This window comes from Lithobates pipiens, unplaced genomic scaffold, assembly GCF_037356315.1.
Source record: "Lithobates pipiens isolate NorthernLeopardFrog02 unplaced genomic scaffold, aLitPip1_a1.2 Scaffold_8, whole genome shotgun sequence".
NCBI lineage: Eukaryota > Metazoa > Chordata > Amphibia > Anura > Ranidae > Lithobates > Lithobates pipiens.
Genome location: NW_027507903.1, coordinates 451210104 through 451233630, shown reverse-complemented (window position 1 = coordinate 451233630; position 23527 = coordinate 451210104). Strand labels below are relative to the sequence as shown.

The 23527-nt window shown below is 44.4% G+C and overlaps 1 protein-coding gene and 1 long non-coding RNA gene across 3 annotated transcripts in view; one reads left to right on the top strand and one right to left on the bottom strand.

The window, feature by feature from the left end:
- Positions 1-23527, bottom strand: part of SGCD (sarcoglycan delta) — a 1108439-nt gene that overhangs the window by 990295 nt on the left and 94617 nt on the right. The window lies entirely within an intron of this gene.
- Positions 3835-22985, top strand: LOC143963176 (uncharacterized). Its single transcript, XR_013270901.1, has 2 exons — positions 3835-4075; positions 22656-22985. It is a non-coding gene; the product is annotated as an uncharacterized LOC143963176 (long non-coding RNA).

Below are 23527 nucleotides of genomic sequence, written 5' to 3'. Positions count from 1 at the left end.
ATGGTGTGGTTCTGAGTAGGCTTGCCCTGATAAACCACATAATATATCAATTATTACTAAGCCACGGGAAGATGCCATATGGGTGCTTTTAGCGCTATGCCTGACAGCTTAAAGTATTTCTCTAGAATAAATACATATATTTTTTTCCAAGTTTTGGATAGAATGAGAAAGAGTTAGACCTTTTTCTGTTACAGTACTCACAGGATCCCGGCCAGGTCTTCCAGGATTCCTAGGACCTCCAATATCTCCAGGACTTACCCTGAAAAGATGCTGGGCCTGTTCTCTGGCCTGTTTCTCTAGTCAGCCTTTGAAGTGGTTGGTGCTGTGTCTTATCAACTGTTTCCCCAGAGCTAAAGCACTATAAGCCCTTGTACACACAGTCGGAAATTACGACAACCAAATCCCACGGATTTCGTCCGACGGATTTTATCCGAAATTGTTGCATACACACGGTCGGACAAAGTTGTCGGAAAATCCGACGTGATTACGTTATTTCGTTACGACGGGACTACGTTCACGCTAGTAAACAATAGCTTTGGTGTAGGAATTTGATCTGAGCATGCGTGGCACTTTGTCCGATCGCAACTCTCTACACATGATCGGAGTATGTCCGATCGGAGCATTTTGTCAGAAAATGTTACCAACAAGTTGGAAAACTTGGTCCGTCGGAGTATCCGACGGAAACAGTCCGATGTAGACCACACACAGTCGGATTATCCGACAAAACGGTCCGATCGGACACATTCCGTCGGAATCTCCGACCGTGTGTACAAGGGCTAATACTTGTCTGTTTGTTGAAGGCAATTTAAGTAACTGCTCTTTTGCCTGCTGCCTGCCTCGGCCCCTGCCTGGACCTGACTACTATCTCGCATACTGCCTTAAGCCATATCTGGACCTGGCTACTCCATCACCTGCCTCCTGCATCAACCGTTACCCGGACCTAACTCCTCTCTTCTTCTGCCAGCCCCAACCCTTGTCCACCGCCTGCCATGATCCCTGACTGAGTCTGAGTATTCCCCTGCCTGCCAAGTCCTCTGCCTGACCTGACAACAGTCTACTCACCATAGCCTTTTTGTTCCAGCTACCCAAATTTAGAAGGTTATCCTGAGGGCCACAACCCCTGCCAGTTTTCTGCAAAGAAACTGGGACCACGGTTCCCAGTCCATCAACATCATCAGGGGCTCTGGTGAAGACTAAATGCAAATTATACTCTGAACCTCATGTGAGTCACACGTCACCTGCCAGTGGGCACCATAAAATTGTATTGCTCCAAAACAAGATATCCTGAGACGTCTAAACATATTTGTTCAAAAAATTAATAAGGGTTCTCACATGAAGGATGGCTCCTCTTCAGTTGGCTACCCAAAATGTAATTTACTAAAACTTGAGTGTGCACAATCTGGTGCAGCTCTGCATAGAAACCTATCAACTTCCAGCTTTTATTGACAAAGTTTAATTGAACAAGCTGAAATTAGAAGCTGATTGGCTACCATGCACAGCTGCACCAGACTCTGAGTGCTCTAGCTTTAGTGCCCGTTCACACAGGGGCGACGTGACTTGCAGCGCGTCTCACAGACGCGACCTGCACACGATTTCAGCGGCGACTTGCAAAATGACTTCTGTATAGAAGTCAATGCAAGTCGCCTGAAGTCGCCCCGAAAATACTACAGGAACCTTTTTCTAAGTCGGAGCGACTTGAGTCGCTCCTATTAGAACGGTTCCGTAGTACAGAACGGAGCGCGACTTGTCAGGCGGCTAAGTCGCCTGACAAGTCGCGGTAGTGTGAACCAGCACTTAGTAAATCTCCCCCAAAGTGTAAAAATACAAATAGGAGAATCAGACTAAGTGGTGAAAGAGTTCAATCACTTACATTATTAATAATATTATGAGAAACAGCCAATGCATTCCATGGGCTAACTCACTCCCCCTTCATCAGGGCTTAGAAATAGTTTTCAGGGTTTAAAAGGTCTCAGCGGGATATATTAATAGATCTAATATTGATAGAACCAGCATACCCATCGAATGGAACATAAGTAAAGCAAGTGTCCCAATTTCAATAGTAGTGCTCCTGTTTGTGTTTTTCCATTTTAATTTTGTTATTGCTGTCTGAGTACCCAATGGAAAGATTGACATTTTTATTTGTATGGTTGACCATTGTCAACCATACAAATAATGGGGGGACACAGTGGTGTAGTGGTTAGCACTCTCCCCTAGCAGTAAAACGTGGTCACTGGTTCAAATTCCAACCACAACACTACCTGTCTGGAGTTTGCATGTCCTCCCTGTGCCTATGTGGGTTTCCTCCAGGTACACTGGTTTCCTCTCACACTCCAAAGACATGCAGGTAGGTTAATTGGCTTCTGTCCAAAATTGGCCCTAGTACATGAATTGGGACCTTGGATTGTGGGCTCCTTGAGGGTAGGGGCTGATGTGTGCAATGTACAGGGATAGGGACAATTGTAGACACTCACTCTGGATGGACTGGTGTCTTTATTCAACCTTACCAACTACGTAACTATAAAGAAAGAAAGTTAGGGGAAATTCAAAATTCTAGACCCGCCCCCCAAACAGGAGGTAAGTGGAAATCTTCTAATAGGGGCACTTGTTCCTGGTGCAATTTTCTAAAAAGGAATTAACCCTTTTGGTGATTTCAACTAACTTGCTGTTGGGTTTCTGTTTCTGGGACAGGAAGTGAACAGAAATGTCTCAAATAGTATACAGATAGCAAACAAAACAAAAAAGTTTGTAAACCCTAACAAAAAAAAAAATGTTTTGCCTGCTGATCCTGCCAACAATAAGGTGAGCGCCACATTTTCAATTTTATCTACCCCTAAGTCTAAAGCACTTTGTATCCCAGGTTGACAATATTGCTTATCCATAGATGCAGTACAAGGCACAGGGACTGTGTTACTGACAGGATCAACAGGTGAAAATAAATTGAAAAATTCAGAAAAATAAACAAATGCACCATTGGGCATTGTCCAGTAGCCTCAGGACAGGGAGAAAAGACAGTTGAACTAAGTATATATACAAGAAATTAGTACTAACAAAAAATGTGGTGGGGTGGGGTGGGGTGGGGTGGTAGGGGGTTACAGGACTGGAGACAACCTGAAGTTGGCCTTTAAAGAGGAAGTAAACTCTGCTTACATGTATCTATAGGTAAAATAAGGCTTACCTTTAGATAGTGTAAATATCTCCTAAACGTGTACGAGATATATACATTACATGCAGCCAGTGACATCACTGGCGCATGCACTCTGAAGGAACGGCCACGGGTGCCGTTCCTTCCGAGCACTGTGACGTGAATCCCAGTAGCAAGACGGAACAGCTTTGTTTTAAGGTAAGTTTCACATAATGTGCTAGTATGCGATACATAAAGAAAAAAAAAAAAAAACTTCCAGCGGTATACAACTGCTTTAAGGCTTTGTTAATTATATTTTTAACCTCTTTCAGTGGCCTGGAGAGTGTGTCATCAGCTCTGAGATCAGGCAGGAGACTGGTCAGCCTTCACAGAGGCCTTACAGCTTGACAAAGGGTGGACAATTCTGCTCTGTCCGGGAGAGAATGCAAGTAAAAAAAAATGTATAGACAACCTATCCCCTGGAGGTAATTCAAATGAACACTTTCCAAAAAGGTTTTTTTGATGGAGAAAATTTCTGTCAGATTTTTTACTGCAGTCTATTTCTCCACTGAAGATCCAATTGTGTTCCCGTTATACTTTACATGTGCCAAGTAACAAGGCCAGGGATTTGGTTACACTGTAACTTAGTAAAATTTTGCTATGCAATTTTATGTGTATTGCTGTTTTTTTTTTATTAGCTGTTCTGTGTAAGTTTGTTTCAAACAGACTTACAAGGGGACAGCTAATAAAGATAAGAACAGGCCATAATTTAAGTCTTTGCCCCCCAAACGGAAGTGCCACGGAGTGTTTTGGAAACCCTGATTTATCTTTGGAAGCCTTGAGTGGAGGAGAGGATCAGATGGATGGATGGATGTCTGAAGATGACGTCCCTGCTTGAGTGATCCCTCCTATTTGTGCTGGTCTGATCTCCGTAATAGAGATTCTACATTTTCGGTAAGTGGCCATCTGGCATTTAATATTCCGTGGGCACAGGGTGGGTTTATGCTGTAAGAAGGATTTTGGGTGTTTCTGTCTAAGGACTTAGTTTATAGCCGAATTCCGTCGGAATTCCGTCGGGAAAACCATCAGAGCTTTTTCCGACGAGAATTCCGATCGTATGTACGCGGCATTACACTTGTGGTCACTGGGAAGAATTTCCCCCCTTCTGGACAGCTAAAAAGATCAATGGTGTCAGTAGGAACTTATTTGGGAGGCAGAACTTGTTCATTGCTCAAGGAACCCCTAGCGACCTCTGGAGGAAATCAAGGGTACCATGGAACCCTGGTTGAGAAACCCTGCATTAGAAAGTGGTCAGGTTCAGGATGACAGCCGCAAGTTTATTTTTGTGACAGGTTCACATTAAAACCAATTGTTTTACAAATTTGTCTTCAGCACCTGTCTAACTGCCTCTTAGTATAACTCTCCTCCTTCGGGATCCCTATAGATCCTTATTTCCCAGCTGTTTGCAGTCTCACACCTGTCATATTCCTTGCGTAGGATGTGATGAGGTCATTATGGGTGCATACATGCAAACACTGCACACTTCCTATATTACCATCTTATTGCACAACGCTATTTATAGGAGCCTTACTTTTGGCTCTTCGCTGCTACGAGGACTTAGTCACTGAACTATTCATGTTAGCGGGTCTATTATTGTGTGTGCTTAGCTTTTATATTTTTACTTAGACCTACAGCACACAACATATATCAATGCCAGAAAATAACTTGTCACCAGCAAGTCAGAGACGAGTATATATAGCACATAAATATGAGTGCCTGTATCAGCACAATTCTTTACAAATGCATGGATAAAACAAAATCACCTAATCAGCTTTACAGTCGACATTCTGTACAAGCTCAGGCAATGTTTTATTCATTTGAAGTCTCGTACAATGGTCAGAGGTGTTACAAAAAGCCATGAGACCCTGGTGACAACATACTTAGTCCTGTTCTGCACTGCAGCTGGTAATATTTAATGGGAATGTGTGCAGTTATTTCAACAATTTTTTTTTAGATATACAGATAAAAGAAAACAGCTTGATTTATATCATCTTATCAACCTGTAATTATTGTGATGAGCATGCGGACTGAGCAACCCGAACAGGCAACCATGTTGTTCAGGTCCCAAGTCACCCCTGCCATTTTGTCATAAGAAGAGACATAGGTGCAGCTGCTTATTAAAACTGTGATACCAGCCAATATAATAAAAAAAAGACTATATAAGCAGCGCTCAAAAACTCATATAAACTGCAAAACCCCTCCTAAAAAGACAACAAGTAACGCATTAAAACACAACCGAGTGTATAATAAAGTGAAAATATGACGATGTGCAAAAAAGACAAATATGCAGCACAATAATAACAATAATCACTAGCAAAACAATAATAATAATCATTCCATAATGAGTGAAAAGTCCATGGGTGAGGTAAATCAATCCATCCAGAAAGTGTACCATGCATATGTAAACAGATAAAGGGATCCGTCACCAGCAACACCCTCACAGGCAAGCCTCTTACCAGATTCGCAGGACCATAAATTATAATGATCAAATAAGCAAAAAGCAGCTGGATATCCAAGGAGGGAGAGCGGCCTTCAAAGGATCACAGATCTCATATGGTAACTCGAAATAGGAAAAGAAAACTACCATAGTGAAGCCCATTAGAAATTCAAAGTGTTTATTCTAACAATTACCTCAATACAGACAGTAAACAGCATGTATAGTGCCGATGGAAGGTGCAGCAGGCTGTCGTCTCGTACAATACCGCTGGGTAGGGGTTAGATGTGTGTGATGTCATCACTTCTAGGCCACTCCCTAATGCGTTTCGTCATCAGAGGATGGGCCAATGGACCTTCATGACCTCTCAAGCCTATTACCCAAATCCACACTTCAGTCTAGGGGCCCTTGCAAAATTATCAAAATTGTAAGCTTGAGCAATCAGAAAAAGCAGCCAGACATCCTGCTAGATACCCCACATTCTAAATACCTTCAATGAAGTCTTTAGCAATGCACATTTTTGTCTCTCCCCTGGTAGAATCAATAATCCCAGTGTAATTCATAAGTTATGAAATAACAGTACAGCTTTTTGGGAGCAGAACCAGCCCAATTCCCTTCCTGGGTGAACTGGACCTCTGAAACCTAGCTATATCCATTCAAAAGGTAGTTCAATGCTGGACAATAATATACAAGTGAGCAGACTGTAATATGTAGGTATTTAAAGATATTAATAACTTTAGAAAACTTGATCTATGGTATGATCCTAAACACAGGTACATTCCATGCCCACTCCTTAGACGTGGTCCGGCAAGCTGGAAAATCTTTGTGCAGGGTGAGCCTGAGAGTGTCACTGTTGCAAATCAATGACAGCGCAGTGTTCAAAAGGCAAGTCTAAGCTTGCCATACATGGTAGATTTCTGCTGAGCTGACCAAAATTGAACATGAGGGTGGCCCTGGTGGGACCATCTTGCTTAAAAAAAAGTTAATTTAATAATCAGCTGAGCTGGATGGAAAATGTTTAGCCACTGACTGTGCCCATGCCTCCCACACCCTCACCTACCATAGCTATACCTTTGATTTAGCCAACCTATTTAAAACCTTGCACTTCTCATGTGGCTGAAGTGCAACAAATTATAGCAGTTGTTTTAAATCATAGAAGTATAGAACCTGCTACTTTGAGGATGTTAGTTTTACTGCTATCATGCTCATTCTTTGGTTTTAATGCTTTATAAATCAGTAACCTAAAACAAATACAGAGATAAGGAAATTTTACAATAATTTACATAAAAAATGTTCCTGGTCTATGACTTCAAAATATAGTCACTGCAGAGAAGGAAAAGCAGCTGATCTGCTGAGTCACTACAGGGAGGGAAGAGCAGGTGGAGCTGAGCTGCTTAGTCACTACAGGGAGGGAAGAGCAGGGGGAGCTGAGCTGCTTATTCACTACAGAGAGGGAAGAGCAGGGGGAGCTGAGCTGCTTAGTCACTGCAGAGAGGGAAGAGCAGGGGGAGCTGAGCTGCTGAGTCACTTCAGAGAGGGAAGAGCAGGGGGAGCTGAGCTGCTGAGTCACTACAGAGAGGGAAGAGCAGGGGGAGCTGAGCTGCTGAGTAACTTCAGAGAGGGAAGAGCAGGGGGAGCTGAGCTGCTGAGTCACTACAGAGAATGAAGAGCAGGGGGAGCTGAGCTGCTTATTCACTACAGAGAGGGAAGAGCAGGGGGAGCTGAGCTGCTGAGTCACTGCAGAGAGGGAAGAGCAGGGGGAGCTGAGCTGCTGAGTCACTGCAGAGAGGGAAGAGCAGGGGGAGCTGAGATGCTTATTCACTACAGAGAGGGAAGAGCAGGGGGAGCTGAGCTGCTTAGTCACTGCAGAGAGGGAAGAGCAGGGGGAGCTGAGCTGCTTAGTCATTACAGAGAGGGAAGGGCAGGGGCAGCTGAGCTGCTTAGTCACTGCAGAGAGGGAAGAGCAGGGAGAGCTGAGCTGCTGAGTCACTGTAGTGAGGGAAGAGCAGGGGGAGCTGAGCTGCTTAGTCACTACAGGGAGGGAAGAGCAGAGGGAGCTGAGCTGCTTAGTCACTGCAGAGAGGGAAGAGCAGGGGGAGCTGAGCTGCTTAGTCACTGCAGAGAGGGAAGAGTAGAGCGAGCTGAGCTGCTTAGTTACTGCAGAGAGGGAAGAGCAGGGGGAGCTGAGCTGCTTAGCCACTGCAGAGAGGGAAGAGCAGGGGGAGCTGAGCTGCTTAGTCACTGCAGAGAGGGAAGAGCAGGGGGAGCTGAGCTGCTTAGTCACTACAGAGAGGGAAGGGCAGGGTCAGCTGAGCTGCTTAGTCACTGCAGAGAGGGAAGAGCAGGGGGAGCTGTGCTGCTGAGTCACTGCAGTGAGGGAAGATCAGGGGGAGCTGAGCTGCTAAGTCACTGCAGTGAGGGAAGATCAGGGGGAGCTGAGCTGCTGAGTCACTGCAGAGAGGGAAGAGTAGAGCGAGCTGAGCTGCTTAGTCACTGCAGAGAGGGAAGAGCAGGGGGAGCTGAGCTGCTTAGCCACTGCAGAGAGGGAAGAGCAGGGGGAGCTGAGCTGCTTAGTCACTGCAGAGAGGGAAGAGCAGGGGGAGCTGAGCTGCTTAGTCACTACAGAGAGGGAAGGGCAGGGGCAGCTGAGCTGCTTAGTCACTGCAGAGAGGGAAGAGCAGGGGGAGCTGAGCTGCTGAGTCACTGCAGTGAGGGAAGATCAGGGGGAGCTGAGCTGCTGAGTCACTGCAGTGAGGGAAGATCAGGGGGAGCTGAGCTGCTGAGTCAGTACAGAGAGGGAAGGGCAGGGGGAGCTGATCTGCTTTGGCATTGCTGAATGTGAAGAGGAACTACTACAAATCAGGGAACAGAGCCTGCATATTTAGTGAAATCTGACTGCTCAAATGTTCATATCCAATTAAAAACCTTCCACGGTAACAAGGTTTTTAAACAACACAATATGGTAAGGCTATTTATACCAGTAGTAAACTGATCACATTCACATACTGTATATGTTGAAAAAACATGATCATTTCCCTTTTTAGCAAAGTAATAAAAAATAAACTGAAGAACCTTTTTAATGCATATTTAAGAGACATTTTCATAAATATTTAGAGGGAAAAGAACGTGTTTTTTTTCTAATGATTAACATCCCCCTTCTGCACACATAGCTGTGCAGCACAATCTTACACAACAGGCCTCTTCCCTGGCATCGTACACAGATCTAATTAGGAACAACCATCTTTTGTTTGCTGTCATAATCGCAATAATGAAAAGCAAAATCTGTTTTTAGCACTGTAAATACGACTAATAGATCTGCTGGCTTTCACAACAGGTCTTTTTTTTTTTTCCTTCCTACTACTACGCAGACTTTAGAATATCCAAGAAAGGAACATTAGCTGGGTGATTCTGCAGTGAGACAGAATACAAAGAGGCTATTTCTCTAATGTGACAGTGGTATTTATCACAATGACCCCATGCACCAGCCACAATCATTACGCTGCCCAACTCCTAATGGCAGCGGGTTTTGGAATAAACTTCAGGCCTTTTAACCCCCTTTTCACCAGAAGTGGCCTAAAAATTCAAATTAACGTTACCCAAACCTAATCCTTCACTTTGGTGGATGTCTATAAGGTTGAATGTCCCACAGGCTTCTCAGAAGGCTTGCTAAGCTTTTTGGATTTTACATTATTGAAATTGTAGCAGGTGGGTAAGGCGACTGCATGAAAATGAAATAGAGTTTGCAAAGTCTATATTGAAGTGTCCCTGAGAATTTAGAGGGCAATTGCCTCTTCAGTGTCCACCCATAGTTGACATTATTTGTTGAAAAATAATGCTTGATTTTTATATATTAAAACCAAACTCCACACAAATCTTTGGGAGGAAAGAGTGAGGAAGGGTTAAAACCTTTGCTGGTTTTTCTTTTTCTTTCTGCATCCCCTTCTGGGAGACTGCCCCTTCGATCCACACCGCTCATGCCCCAACAAAGAACAGGTGCTGATCCAGCTCATAACTGCCCAAAATGAAGGAAATGTGGAATAGGATGAACGGATGTTAATTAAAAGCCAACTCTCTCCAAAAAGTCAAGACAACATCACAGCAACCAACTACAGCTGCCTTCCTTAGCTAGGGTTCCTCCAAAGGTTGCCGGGGGTTTGTTGAGCAATAAACAATAGTGGAATGATCTCCTATATGATGGTGCCCACATATTTCTGGAATAACTCCATTCAACAGAGGGAAATAACTGTTAACACCAATGACCATGTCAGCTGTCTGTAAAGGGTGCATTTGTCCTACTAACCAGCAATCTATGGAGCATTCTTACCACTGTCCCTCCTATGTATGGGGCACTTCACTTTCCATCCATGTAGTAGGGCAATTATTCCACTGGCTACTAGTGTACAGAGGCCGCTTTACCAAAATCCACTATGTAGTGTGACTAATATGCCATAAGCTGTAGATATAGCAGGATTTTCCTAAGACCAGAGCATAAATTTAAGGTTTCCTTCACAGTACAAAGGCTGAGAAAGGGGGGGGGGGGGCATGGTCTGAACGAGCTTAGCCCCTGGCCATGCCAGGAAAACAGCAGACCCTACTAACCTTTTCACCCTGCTACACCCACCGCCAGCACCTTATCTTCCTATTTTGGGAACTGCACATAGAGAACACAGGCCACAAGCAGAATGGTGTCTCCTTCATCCGACCCACAGGTACGGGACAATAACTCTCCTAATTCCCCTGCTTCAACTGGCAACATGTCTGCAGCATCCAAACCTGAGGACCTAGCACAGGATTGGGACATTAGAGAACATATGCCTATGCTCCCTACCAAAGCAAACATTATTCAACTAATAGCCATGGTTGAAAACACATTTAAATATGAGGTAGACAGCTTTAAAGAGAAGACCACACACTTGGGCACTATCCAACACCTCAAGACATTAATTAAAGCAAGATTTACAAATAGGGGAATTGATCTTTCAGGTAGATGACTATGAAAACCCTAATAGAACATTAGGATCAAAGGTTTTCTGGAAGCTACAGCGTTCACAGATCTTGTTACAACTTTGCAGTATCCCTGGAGAGCATGCTCCAGATCAGATTAAAATTGATAGCTCTCACAGGGCTATTGGGCTACTTGCGCAAGATGTGAACAGACCCCACAAAGTGTGATACCCTTACTGTATTTGCAAGAATGTATATAGGCAACTTGAGTACTCCTTAGGTTATCTCATTAATATACAAATTAATATTAAATTCACACTCATCTCAAGGACCCTGATCTTGGAGGAATGGGTAAAAGAATTACAATTTTGAATCTCCACACTACTGAAAATGTAAAATTCTCACCTTGTCTCACATTTCTTCTATAAGCATAAAAACACAAGAATCTTGCTATAAATTGTATATAATTAGTATAAAACCCAAACAAAAGCTAGCTGTCATGTATTCTGGCTCTCTTCCAACATGCTGGTGGGGATGTACACATTTTATGCACAAATGGTGGTATTGTCCAGGCATTTAAAAAAAAAAAATCACACCGTGGTTAGGAAAAATATCCCCATTTTCCATTACTATTGAATGAGGCATTGCACATTTTTATACCACGATAATCTTTAATAAAAGGTTATAAAAATAGAGTACTACCACACCTTCTAAACATTGCCAACATTACTTTTTCTCTGCCCGTGGAAACAGGAAAGATGCCCTGTTGGACATGGAATAAGAAGCAGAGGTGGATAAAATTATGGACGCAGAAAAATGGCTATTCACAAGCCAAGAAAAATATGAAAAATTTCACAAAATATGGACGTACTAGATTTACTATTCCCCACAAATGACAGAAAATGATACTTCCTAGGCCTACTCAAGGAATCACTGCAGTCACTGATATTGAGATTGATAGTATACACATAGTAACACTATTGGTCAATTAATCCATTGAATATCCCTCCTGGAGCTTTCATCTTCCTTCTATTCATATATTGACTCAGACTTTTCCCTCTTTCTAACCCTCCTTCCACCAGGCACTTCCTATGCCCATACCCCTTTATCCTTTCTCTGGTTATTTAATGGAATCATTTGGAATGATATCAATTACTAACAAATAGACTATGTTATTGGAGATTTCTATGTAATGCTTAAATGACAAGGAATTTTGATGTATTGTCATACTTTGTTTATGGTGCCTGAAATCTATATGCCAATCCACCTTGCTCACAACTACTGTTTCCAAAATAATCCTGCACATTATTTGTATCTTTTTTGTTTTTTAGTCAATTAAAAAAATATTATAGAAAAAAAAAGCCTGAGAAAGACTGGCTGAGGCTAGGTTCACACCTGTGCGGGTGGTGCCACTGCGGAACCCGCACAAATACCCGCAGCTGCAACCACCCGCACAGTGAAACGCGGGACCTGTGGGCAGGTGTCATTAATCCTAATGGCACTGGAAATTGCACCCGCACTGGGAGCCGTGCAGTACTTGCAGCTTTTCCAAAGTAGTGCAGGGACTTCTTTCCTTCAAATGAATGGGCTGTTGCGCCCAAGCAAACGTGGGCTGCACATGTGTGAACCTAGCCTTAGAAGGTAACTAAAAAGTTTACTGTAAAACTTATGGAAGTTAAATGTATCACAAACATCAGATATACAGTACAGTATATCAGACAAATAATGGAGGGATTTTAACTCAATTAAGTCACTATCTCTACAAAAGGTCTCATGCACATGGGACGTTTTGCCAACTCTTCTAGAAGCTTTTCTTCCCGAAAGCAGCATTTTGGCAGAAAAAGTGCTTGATGCCTGTAAAAGTGTGTAACGAGTTTAGAAGAGTTTAAAGGCATCAAGTGCCTTTAAACTAGGCTAACATTAGTTAATTTCATTGGCCATAAAAATAATTTATGCTGGCCCTTGAAATGAATGAATGTTCAAGCACTAGACCTGTCTAGATGCAGGTTTAGAAGCATCAAGCATTTTTTCTGCCAAAATTCTGTTGCTTCTGGATGCGTTGGCAGTGAGTTTTTTTTCTGCTTCTAAACTCCTCTAATGCCACGTACACACGATCGTATTTTCCTTCAGAAAAATCTTGGATGTTTTTTCCGATGGAATTCCGCTCAAGCTTGGCTTGCATACACATGGTCACACAAAAGTTCGCTGAACTTTCGACCGTCGAGAACAAGGTGATGTACAACACAACGACGAGCCGAGAAAACTAGGTTCAATGCTTCTGAGCATGCGTCAAATCGTTTCTGAGCATGCGTAGGAATTCTGCGCGTCAAAATTACTACAGACGATTGGAATTTCCGATCAGAACTTTTGAGAAAAATTGAGAACCTGATCTCAATCTTTTGCTGGCTGGATTTCGGCCAGCAAAAGTCTGATGAAGCATACACACAATCGCATTTTCCGACCAAAAGCTCTCATCAGTCTTTTGCTGGCCGAATTTCTGATCATGTGTACGCGGCATAAGGTTTCATGCACACTAGCTTAAAAAAAACTCCTAGCAGCAGCATTTTATTCTCTGCTTCTAGAAGAAAATGTTATCCTATGTGTCCATGCACACACTTTTATTCTAGAGGCTTTTTTTAAGCTTTAGCATTTAGGAGTAGAAAATAAACAAAATGGTCTCAGTTTTTGGGAGCAATTTGCAGGCAGAAAAGAATGCTGAAAGAGCTTAAATATGCCTGAACTCTGCTAACAGCTGCTAAGCACCGGTGCCCAGCACTTTTTTTTGTTAGCGGGTGGCTGCTGGTGTCCTTAAAGCGGAGCTCTACCCCCCTCCGCTGACACATTTGGCACCTTTTGGGTACCTACCCACTTCTGGGAGGTGAGGTCCCCCAGAGGTTCCGTGCCCCTCCTCCTTCCACCGCCAGGCCATTCAAAAAGCAGGGCACGGTTCACATGTATGCAGTAGGGAGCCGGCTGTGAAGCCAGTTTTCTTTACAAGGAATGGCAGCAGCAGCACCCAAGAGCGGATTGAATAATGGCTGGGGGGCCAACATTGCAGGATCCCTGGACAGGTACGTTTCCTAAAATTAAAAGTCTGCAGCTACAGTATTTGTAGCTGCTGACTTAAATTTTTTTGGTGAGGGGCTGGAGTGGGCCAACAATCCGGCCACCACGTTGTTACCAATGGATGACTCATTAGCTGTCAGCGGGGTTCCATGCTTAGAGCTGAATGTAAACAAAAGATTCCAGCAATAAAACTTGAAAAAAAAAAACAGAGTGGTCCCCCAAATTCATACCAGACCCTTATTCAAAGATGCAGCCTGGCAGGCAAGGAAAAGGGGGGGCGAGCACAACCCCCCTCCTGAACCATACCAGGCCTCATGCCCTCAACCTGGGGGTTTGTTGGGGCAGGGGGGCTCCCCCCCAAAGCACCTTGTCCCCATGTTGGTGGGGACAGGGGCCTCTTCCCCACAAACCTGGCCAGTGGTTGTGGGGGTCTGCGGATAGGGGGCTTATCGGAATCTGGAAGCCTCCTTCAACAAGAGGGTCGCTAGATCCTTGGCCCCACCCATATGTGTATGAGTATGGGATACGTACCCCTAATCATTCACCAAAACTGAGTAAAAATGCAGAGCCAGTTTTTGACAAGTCTTTTATTAAACAAATGTAAATAAAAACAAAACCTCTCACAGACCTGAAAAAAAAAAGAAGCTGTCCACACCCATCACTGATTCCCGCTGTTTTACAGGTCCGCTTCTTTTTTGCCGCTTAATAAACTAAGGGGTGGAGCCACCTGGTTACGCCACTGGGTGACCCCACCCCCTTGTGACATCATCGATCAGGGAATCTGGGGGTAGACCCCATACTCAGTCACAGTATGTACCCCATACTCATTAAAATGGGGGAACTGGAGACCCCCTTGTTGTGGGGAAGAGGCCCCTGTCCCTAACAACATGAGCCTTCCCCTGCCCCATAGCTACCCCCCCATGTTGAGGGCATGTGGCCTAGTATGGTTTAGGAAGAGGGGGGGCACTTGCTCATCCCCCTCTCTTTCCTGGCGGTCTGGGCTGAATGCTCAGATAAGGGCCTGATATGGATTTAGGGGGGCCCACCACACCATTTATATAATTTTTTGACATGGGGTTCCCCTTAAAATCCGTACCAGACCCAAAGAGCCTGGAATGGATTGGCTTTACACATTTTCTTGAATTATTTTGTTTACATTCAGCTGTCAGAGGAGAATCCCGCTGACAGCTGATGAGTCATCGATTGTTAAGAACGTGAGCATCCATCCGCTCCTGAACAACACGCTATACACTGCTAATCACCAGAAAAACGCCGGCACAAAAACAGAAAAACGTTTTTATCTAGCATTTTTGCATCTTTTTTTTTCAGCTCCCAGTGTGCATAGAGCCTAAAACCCTATGTGTGGATGGACACATAGGCTAACCTGCAGGAGCGTTTAGAGCCAGGAAAAAAAAAAAAACCCCAGATGCTATTAGAAGTTGCTGAAAAAACATCCAGTGCGCATGAGGCCAAACCACTTGAGAACCACTTGAAAGTTATATTCCTGCCCCAGAGTATTCCAACCTTAGGGTTCGGGGATTGATCAGTCTTGTATTAGAGGACACAATGAGAAATGATGGTAGTATTAGAAAAGGAAAAAAAAACAGGCCTTAGATTCTTCCTCCAATAGATTAAAACCTGGACAGAAGGAATAGTTGCTAACAATCTCCTGTCTGTATTCCTTTCACAGCATCATTTCAAGTTGCCAGTACATGCACAGCGGGAAGATACACGGGTGACGTACATCTCCAAACTTTCCCCTGTGTTTAGTATCTAACAGCTCAGTGTTGACCAGAAAGTAACTAAAACAGATAGAAGCAATACAATACAACATGATTTCTCTCTACAAGCATCGAGCAGGCAACTCAATCATGCTGAGACTAGTCAAAGAGAAATTTTAGTTTTTAGTAGAGGCCAGTAGATGGAGTTGGTACTTGGTTCCTTTTACGTCTTGGAAACTTCAATACTGAGATCTCCCAACCGTAATTTCCATCTACTGTAAGGGATCTTCCCGGGGTAGGGTGTGTTTGGACACAGTTCACAGCAGACTTGGAATTTATAAAGCAGATCTTGGCGTTTATTCGTGGTACAAACAGTCCAGCAAACAAAATATACAGCAACACCGTGCTTTCTAAGTACAACAAAAATAAAAGTCCTAGCCCGGCTGGGCGCTTACTAACAGGTTCTGCTCACCTATCTGACACTTACAAACACAGCGTCTTTCGCCTGGATGTCGCAGGGTGAGTTTTAGCTCCAGCAGTGGCTGTGCTTGCAGCTTCCTTCAACACACAGATTGTTCATTCCCTGGCTGAGAGCAACCACCTGCAGACCCTACAGAGCCTTTAGCTTCCCAGGCTAATTAGGATCAAAGCTCACCTGATCCCAAACCCAGAACTGGATCGGGGGATGTGGAATGACAGGTCCCTCTACCAAACCTACCTGCCATTCCATATAAACCCAGGCCCGGCAAAATTAAATAACAATTCAGCAGCATATCGCTGCTGAGAAACTGATCCATCCTGGATTTACCATCTCACACTGTGTAGCAACCTAGGTGAGATGTACACCCCCTCGATCACTTCTCCAGTGACATGTCTACATATCCCCCCCCTCTTTTTCAGACCGGAGGGCTGAGCCTTTTGTCCCCACAGACAACTTACCCTTGACAATGCGTCAGCATTTGCCTGTAATTTCCCTGGCCTGTGTTCCACAGTGAAATTAAAGTTTTGTAGGGAGAGAAACCATCTAGTCACTCTTGCATTTCTCTCCTTGTTTAACTTCATCCATGTTAGGGGGGCATGGTCTGTCACCAACTTGAATTTCCTGCCTAGCAAGTAATACTTTAACGATTCTAGGGCCCACTTTACTGCCAAACATTCTCGCTCCACAATGGCATAATTTTTCTCGGCCGGGGTTAGTTTTCTACTCAAGTACGTCACTGGATGCTCCTCACCATTCACTACTTGTGAGAGTACTGCACCTAAGCCTGTGTTAGAGGCATCTGTCTGGACCAGAAATTCTCGCCTGAAATCGGGGGTAACTAAGACAGGTGGTTGGCACAAGGCAGACTTAAGGCTTTGGAAAGCCTTCTCGGCCTCTGGGGTCCACGTGACCATTGCTGTCTTTCCGCCCTTTGTCAAGTCAGTTAGTGGAGCAGCAACTGAGGCAAAGTTCGGCACAAATCTACGGTAATACCCCGTAATACCCAGGAAAGCTCTATTCTGTTTCCTTGTCAGGGGTCTAGGCCAATTCTGTATTGCCTCAATTTTATTTAGCTGTGGCTTAATCAACCCTCTCCCAATAATGTAGCCTAGATATTTGGCCTCTTCTAGGGCTAGAGCACACTTCTCGGCATTTATGGTTAACCCCGCATCACTTATGGCATCCAACACGGCCTGTACCTTACAGAGGTGACTTTCCCAATCAGGGCTAAAAATGACCACATCATCGAGGTAGGCAGCTGAGTAATCACGATGTGGTCGCAGAATCAAGTCCATCAACCTCTGGAAAGTTGCAGGCGCTCCATGTAACCCGAATGGCATCACTACATACTGGAATAGGCCATCAGGGGTGGAGAATGCAGTTTTCTCTTTAGCCTCACCAGAAAGTGGAATCTGCCAGTAGCCCTTTGTGAGATCGAGGGTGGTTATGTACCTGGCGTTACCCAACTTCTCAATCAACTCATCTACCCTGGGCATAGGATACGCATCGAACTTGGAGATCTCATTCAACTTTCTGAAATCGTTACAGAACCTCCAAGTTCCATTGGGCTTTGGGATTAGCACAATTGGGCTGGACCATTCACTCTGTGACACCTCAATTACCCCCAGAGCAAGCATACGTTTTACCTCGGCAGATACGGCTTCCCTACGTGCCTCGGGTATCCTATAGGGCTTAAGGTTTACTCTGCTTCTAGGCTCAGTTTCAATGTGATGATGGATGAGGTGGGTACGCCCTGGGAGGTCAGAGAACTTGTTTTTGTTTTTCTGTAAAAATTCCTGAGCCTCCTGTTTCTGTGACACTGATAGAGTATCACCTACCTTGACTGGAGGGATTGGTGGTGACAAATTATTAACAGTATTTGTCGCCACCAAGGATTCCCTGTCTTTCCAGGGCTTGATCAAGTTTATGTGATAAACTTGGAAAGGCTTCCTTCTACCTGGTTGGTGCACCTTGTAGTTCACCTCACTGACCTTTTCAACAATTTCATAGGGACCTTGCCACTTCGCCAAGAATTTACTCTCAACCGTGGGGACTAGTATAAGGACCCTATCGCCTGGGTTGAATGTCCTGATTCTTGCGGACCGGTTGTAAATTCTACTTTGGGCCTCTTGAGCCCTCTGGAGGTGTTCCCTTACCAGGGGCATTACAGTGGCTATACGGTCCTGCATTTGTGCTACATGCTCAATAACACTCTTGTATGGGGTGGACTCATTCTCCCATGTCTCTTTTGCAATGTCTAGTCGACCCCTAGGGTGATGACCATAGACCAACTCGAATGGTGAGAACCCTGTGGACGCTTGGGGCACCTCCCTAATAGCAAACATGAGGTAGGGTAATAAATGATCCCAGTCACGACCATCTTTTGCCACCACTTTCTTCAACATATGTTTGAAAGTTTTATTAAATCTCTCCACCAATCCGTCCGTCTGGGGGTGGTACACAGAGGTACGGATGTGTGAGATTTTAAATAGTCTGCATAATTCCTTCATTACTTTCGACATAAATGGCGTACCTTGGTCAGTTAGGATTTCTTTGGGGATCCCAGTCCTAGAGAACATATAAAACAACTCACGTGCAATTGTTTTAGATGCAGTGTTTCTTAAGGGTACAGCCTCAGGATAGCGGGTCGCATAATCCAGGACTACCAAAATATACTGGTGTCCTCTAGCTGACTTTACAATGGGACCCACTAAATCCATGGCAATACGCTCAAAAGGCACCTCTATAATAGGGAGCGAAACCAAAGGACTGCGAAAATGTGACACTGGGGCACTAACCTGACATGTGGGGCACGACTCACAGTATTTTTTAATGTCATCATATATGGCCGGCCAAAAAAACCTCTGGAGAACCCTCTCTCGCGTTTTGTCAGTCCCCAAGTGTCCCCCAAGAACATGGTTATGTGCCATGTCAAGCACCTGACGCCGGTACGGCTTAGGTACCAGAAGCTGTTCCACAATCTCATCCTTAACCTTATTGACTCTATAGAAAAGATCATTAGTCACCGAAAAATGTGGAAACCTTTTTTCAGCATCTGGTTCCTGAGGTACCCCATTCATTACAGCAACCTGCTCTCTCGCATTTTTGAGAGTGGGGTCCTGTAATTGTGCAGCCCCAAAATTATCCCTAGACACCTCTAAGTCTAGTATATTTTGCTCAGTGGGAGGAGCCTCCTCCTCCCCAGCCAGGACCTGCAAAGGAAAACAATCATTTTCATCCTGTACACTTTTATCATTCACAGTGGACAAAGCAACCACCTTAGAGATATCCTCACTCCTTTTGGGGATTTTTCTTTTTTCCCAGAGAGCCCAGAATAAAGGAAAATCGCGCCCCAATATTACATTATGCATGAGGTTTTTAACCACACCCACTTCATATTGTACTGTGCCTTGTTCAGTCCCGACTTTAGCCAGCACTATAGGGTACACTTTTGTATCACCATGTATACACACAACGCTCATATGCTTTTTAGACTCTAAGTCCCCAGTCACCAGGCTAGCATGCACCAAGGTTACAAGGCTTCCTGAGTCCATTAACGCTTTAACAGGAAAGTCATTGATTGTAATATCGCAGATTTGCGGTTCAGTCTCTAGTCCAGGAACTGCAGCACAAGATGGTTCCGCAAATAGCGACTGACGCCGGCTAGCGTCACATTCCATGGGTTCAGAGGTAAGAGGGCAATGGGCCGACACGTGTCCCGCCTCATGGCATCTCCAACACTGGATAGGGCCTGGTCTCTTTGGCAAGGAGTCCTTTTCAGAGCCCCTTAGCCACCCTGGACCATCACCAGTCTTTTGTCCCTGAGACACCACTTGAGCCCTTTTCCCTCTATCAGCACCCCTCCACACTCCCCCAATAGATGGAAGTCTCTTACCAGCTGACGGCACAGATCTGGCGCTCCGGGGAGGTGAAGATGCTGCAGGAACATCACGGAGGTAGTCCTCAGTCGCCTGGAACCTCTCCACAAGGTTGACAAGTTCGTTTGCGTTCTTAGGATCACCTTGTCCCACCCAGCGTTGCAGGTCAGTAGGAAGCGCTCGGAGGTAGCGATCCATCACGACCTTCTCTAGGATTTGTGCAGGAGTAGAAGTGTCTGGCTCCAACCACTTTCTTGCCAAATGGATTAGGTCATACATCTGGGACCTCGCTGATTTGTCCAGACTGTAGCTCCAGTTGCGTACCCTCCGGGCACGGACTGCAGTAGTAACTCCTAGTCGGGCAAGTATCTCCTCTTTTAGCCGAGTATAGTCCTTAACCTCTTGCTCACTGAGGTCATAGTAGGCCTTTTGGGGTTCACCTGTTAAATAGGGCGCAATTACCTCTGCCCACTCAGCGGCTGGTAACTTCTCTCGCTCAGCCACGCGCTCAAATACTGTTAGAAAGGCCTCAACATCGTCCTCAGCAGTCATCTTTTGCAGCGCTTTCTGCACAGTCCTTCTCCCAAAAAAAATCTCTGGAGCGGCTCCCATCACTATGGGTGGATTAGTAACCACAGGCGCCTCTCGCATTACTATCAGGTGCTCGATAAGTTGTTGTTGGCTTTGGCGCAAAGCTTGCAACTCTTCCTTATGCATCTGCTGTTGTTCAGCCATGGACTGTTCATGTCGTTGCTGTTGTTGCAAACTCACTTGCATAAACTGCTTCAGCATCTCCTCCATGTTGCTGGACTGTTCTTGGAGTGTAGTTGCAGCTTTCACCCAGGACATCAGCAGCTGTAGCCAAGTCTGTCCACACCGTTGCCCCTAGCAACCGCGTTGCCCGCTACCTCCACCAATTGTAAGGGATCTTCCCGGGGTAGGGTGTGTTTGGACACAGTTCACAGCAGACTTGGAATTTATAAAGCAGATCTTGGCGTTTATTCGTGGTACAAACAGTCCAGCAAACAAAATATACAGCAACACCGTGCTTTCTAAGTACAACAAAAATAAAAGTCCTAGCCCGGCTGGGCGCTTACTAACAGGTTCTGCTCACCTATCTGACACTTACAAACACAGCGTCTTTCGCCTGGATGTCGCAGGGTGAGTTTTAGCTCCAGCAGTGGCTGTGCTTGCAGCTTCCTTCAACACACAGATTGTTCATTCCCTGGCTGAGAGCAACCACCTGCAGACCCTACAGAGCCTTTAGCTTCCCAGGCTAATTAGGATCAAAGCTCACCTGATCCCAAACCCAGAACTGGATCGGGGGATGTGGAATGACAGGTCCCTCTACCAAACCTACCTGCCATTCCATATAAACCCAGGCCCGGCAAAATTAAATAACAATTCAGCAGCATATCGCTGCTGAGAAACTGATCCATCCTGGATTTACCATCTCACACTGTGTAGCAACCTAGGTGAGATGTACACCCCCTCGATCACTTCTCCAGTGACATGTCTACACTACCTATACATGTTCCAGCATCTGCATTCTCCACAATACAAAACACATAAAGAATCCAATAGAAAGATAGAAACTCTTCATAATGGCCACAGAAGGTGTGCAGACCCAGTAACTCAAACACAAATACCTCACCAAAAAGCAAAACGAGACAAAAAATACAGTCAGAAGTTTAAAAACTTTAAAAAAAGAAAAGCCACACCACCTTCAGATGAAGACATTTTACATTCACCTGCCCCTCAACAAATTCCTGTGATCTTTGTCCACTTCAGGGTGTATCTGATGTCTGGTCCCCCCGGCATGCACTGCATTTGCTGGTCTTACCACACTACAGAACATAACAGTGAATAGGAGCTGGCAGATGGAACCACAGCAATCCATGAGGGAAAAAGGGATCCAAAACTCCCAGAAATGTAGATTTTTAAGATTCTTCAGGTGACCATAGCTCTTGAACAGTAGTAAGGTCAGAGAAATGGGCAGCAGGACATGTGGTTATAAGAGTCATTCCTTTGCATCTGCTAGGTTTTTTATTTTTGTTCATACAGCAGAGTCTCTTTATTATCCTGGAGCTACCAAAAATGTAAATATCTGTTTTTGGTGAACTGTTCCTTTGAATCACATATTGATTATTAGCAGATACAAATTGATCTCTTGAAAAACTCACATCTGTGTGAACAGCATTATAGACTTTATGAGATGCTCCAGCCATGCTATGCTGTAAATGGCAGACAACTAAATAGAATCACACTACCCCTAAATCCGGCTTCTCACCAGGTGCACATCTTATAAAGAGCTTGTTCCTGCTCTCTGTATACAGTCAACCACAAGATAAATAAAGTGGCTGGACTCCAAAATGCCCCAAGACCAAGAAAAATGTATTGATCTAGATCAGCCTTTCTCAACCTTTTTTTTTTAAAGAGTAACCTCTAAAAATAAGTTTGGGGTCTCAGGGAACCCCTTTCTAATAATTACTATATCTACAGGACATGGTATGTTAGAATGAAGAACCAGTTAAAATATAAAAATAAAGAATGTGGTATAGTTAGCATGTTTGACATTCAAGGTTTTTCCATATGGAAACATGATGAAATAATTATTACAACTAATATTAGCCAGAAAAGAAATGCGGACGGTGAGAACTGATCATTGATGGCCAGTGGAAAAGCATCCTCCCTATATCAATCGTCATTGTAGTGCCCCTTACATGGGTTATGATTGACATTTTGCCTTTACATTGGTGGTTACTGGAGAAGGCCCCCTTAGATTGGTGGTCAGTGGGAAAAGGACCCTCTTCAATCAGTGGTCAATTAGAGAAGGGTCATTTTACATAGTTGGTTAGAAGAAAGAACTGTCAGGGCTGGTTTAGCCCTTCCTTCTCTGGGCTGGCTGCTCAGCTGTCGGCTAATTGCCAGCTCTCATCTCTCTCCACAGTTACCAGCTGTTCCTGATCATGCTCGTCTGACCTGTTTACTTAAAGCCTTCCAGCTCACTTCACCTCTGCCTTCGCCTTGGTCACATCACAAGAAACCATCTCCTGCGGTTCTGTTTACAGACTGGCTTGCTGACATCCCTTCTGGCTCCTTATCCTGCTTGCTTTTGCTCTACTTGGATCCCTGACTTCTGGCCTGGCTGATTACCCGATCTGGTTATTGAACTCTGGCCTTTCTGACTGCTCTATCCGGTTACTGGACTCTGGCTATGCTTTGACTACGCTTTTTCTATTTACCTTTTTATTTAATAAACAAGTGTGATTTAATTGTACTTCTGTCTCCGTCTGATTCATGGTTTCTGACAAGAACGCTCCTTACAATTGTGGTCAGAGCGAAGAACGTTCCTTATATTGGTGGTCTGTGGGAAAAATTGCCCTTTTTACAGATAATCAAAAAGACCATTGGTGTAAGTGGTTACTTATCTGATAGACAGATTACTCATTGCTCAAGGAACCCTAGAGTCCCATGGAACTATGGTTGAACACGGCTGATCTAGATATACATCACGCTATTGGCCAAGACTTCACTCATTCACTCAAAATGGGCTTATTCGTGGAGGTGCCATGATACTATGAATGCCAAAGGTTTATCAGTAAAAAGTTTGTGTTTTTCCTTTCCTTTGTGTTCTTCGACAAAGCATAATTTTTACCTGAATACAGGGAAACAAAATTCAGCATTCTGCAGTAGTGCGACTGGGAGCTGACATGCAGATCAAGCAAAAGAACATTTCTTTAAATTACATTTTTCGAACATCCATTCTCTTTGCTGCAACTTGTCCTTGTCCAGACACAGATGACATCATAAGAAGTGACA